The sequence below is a fragment of the Arachis hypogaea genome, chromosome 4 (genome assembly GCF_003086295.3).
Source record: "Arachis hypogaea cultivar Tifrunner chromosome 4, arahy.Tifrunner.gnm2.J5K5, whole genome shotgun sequence".
NCBI lineage: Eukaryota > Viridiplantae > Streptophyta > Magnoliopsida > Fabales > Fabaceae > Arachis > Arachis hypogaea.
In genome coordinates, this window is record NC_092039.1 from 46370954 (window position 1) to 46375697 (window position 4744).

The following is a 4744-nucleotide window of genomic DNA, read 5'->3' on the forward strand; positions in this document are numbered from 1 at the left end:
TCATAGATTAACCCCTCTCTCGATGGTGGTTGAATCTTTGAAGAACAAGAGTTTCCTCTTTGGATTAACCACTTGAATTAAGGAGGAAAAGAAGAGTTCATCAATGCATTCAAACAAGCAGAGCTCTTCCCCCTAATGAAAGTGGGGTTTAGTGAATCATAGCTCCAATTTCAACAACAATTGCCATAAACAAAAATTAAAGTAAGTGTAAAGAAAAGAAGAAGAAGAATAAGGAAATGCTTAAAGCTTAAAAGTGAAGAAGAGAAGTTCCAAGAAGAACCCAAAATAGCTCTCCGGGTATCCTCCCGGAAGTGCTAAAGAGTTCTCCAAAATAAAAGTGCTAAGAGTCAAAAATTCTTAGTGTCAAAAGTCCTCCTAAAGTACAAACTCCTTCTCTATTTATATTAGTCCTAAAACTCCTTCAAAGATCTTCAATTGGGCTAGCAATGTGGGCTTTCTCTTTGTTGAATTTTTGGTTCAATTGAAGAAGTTACTGGCCTGTGTGAGGAACAGAGGAAGCAGAGCAAGTTGTCATCAATTCTAGCCCATTGAGGGGCGTTGTTGGCAATAACTCCAGGTATAATGCACGTTGGCAACGTGCAAGTGGCTTTCCTGGAAGTGAGCTTTGAGACTTGGGCGTTGTTGGCCCAAGTTGTTGCTAACAACTTGCTCTTCTTCTTCTTGACTCTTCTCTCATGCCTAATGTTGCCCAGAATTTGAGTATCAATCCTCTGCTTCAATATGGACTATCATACATCACTGGAAAGCTCTTGATGTCTACTTTCCAATGCCACTGGAATCACCACATTTGGACCTTCCTAGCTCAAGTTATGCTCCATTGAAGAGGGCAAGGTCAGGCTGCCTTGGTTGGGCGTTTTTGCCAAACACTTCACCAATAACGCCCATGACAACGCCTCTAGCCCAGATTTCTTGGCCTGGGCGTTGTTGCCCAAGTTGCCAAGGAACACGCCAGGCCATTTTAGCCTTGGCAACGTGTTCGACCCCATTCCTTGGCCCATTCATGCTTCCTTGAATGTCAACCTCATTTTCTTGTTTTTGGGGCCTAAAGATGACTCTGATTCGAGCTTCCATTTCATGCTCCACTATAGACTATTATATATGGTTGGAAAGCTCTGAATGTTAGCTTTCCAACGCAACTGGAAGCACTCAATTTGGATCTCTGTAGCTCAAGATATCTTCCATTGAAGATGACATGGTCAGGCTGCCTTGTTGGAGTTGTTGTGGATAACGCCCCTATATTCCAAGTTAGCAACGTGCCCGTGCCTAGCCTCCCAAAGCAGGGAAATGAGGCTGGCGTTGTTGATGAACACTCCTTCTCTTCAGCACGTTGGCAACGTGCTCGAGCCTTTCTCAAGGCTCCATGTTTGCTTCCTGGCGTTGGCAACGTGCATGGCAAGGCTTATGGGCGTTGGCAACGTGCATGGCATGGCTTATGGGCGTTGGCAACTTGGTTGGTGCCCTTCCTGGCGTTGGCAACGTGCATGGAAAGGCTTATGGGCGTTGGCAACTTGGTTGGCACCAAGACTTGGTGCCTAGCCAAGCAACCATTCCTGGCGTTGTTGCCAAACACGCCAATGCTTTCTTGAGTTGGCAACGTGCTCGAGCCTTCTTTCCTAGCTCTAGGCATTGCTTCCCACGTTGCCAGTGAACACGCCCATAGAAGCTGGCGTTGGCAACGTGCTCGAGCCTTCTTCAAGGCTCTAAAACTTGCTTCCCACGTTGGCAACGTGGCTGGCAAGGCTTTCCTGGCGTTGGCAACGTGGTTGGCAAGGCTTTCCTGGCGTTGGCAACGTGGTTGGCAAGGCTTGGCGTTGGCAACTTGATTCTGGCGTTGGCAACTTGGCTGGCAGCACATTCTGGCGTTGGCAACCTGGCTGGCAGCACATTCTGGCGTTGGCAACCTGGCTGGCACCCAAGACTTGGTGCATAGCCAAGCAACCATTTCTGGCGTTGCCAAGGAACACGCCAATGATTCCTGGCGTTGGCAATGCCCTCGAGGTTGTTTCCTATGGTGCCAAAGTTGCTTGGCGTTGCCTTGAGTAACGCCTATGATTCTTGGCGTTGGCAACGCCCTCGAGCTCCTCTTCAAGGCTTCATTCTTGTTGCTTGGCGTTGCCTTGAATAACTCACTCCTTTCTTCAAGTTGGCAACGCCAACTTCTCTTCCAAGGCTGCCTGGCGTTGTCCTCAACAACGCACCACATTCCTCAAGTTGCTTCTTGGTTGCCTGGCGTTGTCCATAAAAACGCACCCTATTCCCAAGTTGGCAACGCCAACTTCTTCTTGCCCAGCTTGCATCATTCTTGCTTCCATGCTTCCTTGTTTCATCACCTATCATCAACAAAGGAAATAGCTTCAAAGTCTTACCAATTCATACAATAAATTTCATAAGATTCATTCATACTCATTCATGTATGTATTCTTTAAATTATTTGCATGAATTTGGCTAGAATCAACATGTTCCTTGATGTTCTCATGCATGAAGATAAAACTCATAAAAAGACTTGTTTATTTAGAGAAAATGAGTGAGATTAAGCTAAAACCAACTAAACTAACTAGCTAATATAACAAATATGCAATTGCATCAGGAGGGCAGGGCAGAATTTTTCCTTCCCTTATTTCTTGGCCTAGAATTGTGCTCCACCCTCAAGGAGGGCAGGGCAGTGAAGCCTTGAATCCTTGGTTCATTGTTGTGCTCCCTTGGAGGGCAGTGTGCTCTTGTGGAGAGCAGTGTGGCTTTCTTCCTTCCATGCGCCACACTCTTTTCTTCCTTGGGCCACGCTTTCTTAAGCCACGCTTCATTCTTTTCTTCTTTTCTTCACCTACAAATAATCAAAACAACCAATCAAAGTATCACTAAATTCACAAGGTTTAGAAATCAATTAAAATTCAATTAAATTTAGCTTAAATCTCATGATTTAGCATCAATTAAATGGTGGTTGTTTGATTCAAATAAAACATGCAATTCCACTCTAAATTGCTTGCTTATAGTACAAGAAAGTGCATAAAAACTAGTGAAACAAGTGAAATTAGCTTGAAAAATGGGTATATGATGACTTGTCATCAAGTTCTCAATTTCTCGAATACGATTTTTCGTTCAAATAAATGCGCATATAATTATTAGCAGCTCGATTGAGACAACCTCTGCTTTCTACATGTAGGAAATATACTCTTGGGAGCGGAAAATTGCGGTAGGTATCCTAGTTTTCCTACAGAAGCTTCTGTGAACGGAAAATTGTTGTAGGTGTCCTAGTTTCCTTATAGAAGCTCTTGGGTTGCTTTAAGCAACGGATAAATAAACATTATCTCTTGGGTTGTATTAAGCAATGAATAAGCAAACAATATCTCTTGGGTTGCCTCAAGCAACAAATAACTTTTCGATAAGCATTCTGCTCTTAGTCTCTTTACTCTGCTCTTATTTCTCTGTTTAACGTGTGTTTTTAAGACTTATGTAAATTTCGGTATGAATAGTTAGCCTGTCCCAAGTATAGGTTCATTAAGTCAATATTGAAAAAGTTTAACTTTTCATATATTACCTAATCCTAGTCGCAAGTCAAGGACTAACTATGTTGCCCTAGTTTGTTCACTAGTCTTTGTCTGTTTTTTTTCTGTCATTAAAACTTTACAGACTTTTTCTTCGACTTTTATCTTTTCTTCAACTTTTTATCATTCTCTTATCTTGCCTCACTAATATGTTCTTACCACTTCCTAAGTGTTTTATGAAGGTAATTATGAGATTCCCCGCTTAAAATTGTCTTTCTAAAGCTTTTACAAAAAACTGCCTTTTTCGCATTATTTTATTATTTTTATTAAGATATTATTTTTAATTAAATATTATTATTTAATATTTTATTATTATTTATTATTTTATCATTAATTTTCGAAAATTAACTTACCTTTTACTTTTAACCTTTAAAATTTACTTTTTACCACCCATAACTTTTAATATTTCTACTTTAACCACCCTAACTTTCAGAAATTACCAAATAACCTCTTAAACACCAAAAATTTTACTTCCTTGTCCTTTTAAGGATCTAAAGCCTGTTCTTCATTGCTCTTTATCACACTCAAAGTGTTCTTCATGTTCTTCGTAAATTCTTCAGATTCTTTCTCTGTTTTTACCCGTTTTTCAGTCTTTTCAGCAACAGATTTTTACCATAATTCAAAATAAATTAGCAGCCACTAAAACCCCATCTTTCTCACATGATTTCAACATAAATTGAACCTCAATTCAATCCTAGGGTTTCGTTTTTCCAGCTACTCCAAGAATATGAACTTTAAATCTTGAATTTCATCAAATTTCATCAAAATTTCATCAAATTTTCACCAAGAATCAATCATATATGCAACCAATTTTTAGCACAGCCAAATCATACAACATTCACACAACTCAAACACACAAAATCAAGATTAATTTCATTACACCCTACCTGGTTTTGCTACTCCTAATTCGGTTAAACTTTCAGGTGGTCCTTAAGCACTTTTTCCTCCTAAATCACATCAAGAACAACTTTAAATCTAAAAATTCTCAACTGACCAAATCTCTCTCAGCACTTTAGGAAGGGATATCTCACTTTAGACTTGCTGGAAATTAATGTTTCTTGTCCCTCAAGTCAAGTTAAGCATGATTCCTAAGGAAGAACATCAAGAAAACACATGTTTAAGCATGTTTCCTTGAAAACCAAATTGAAAAGGGAAAGGAACAGCCATCTCACCTTATTTCC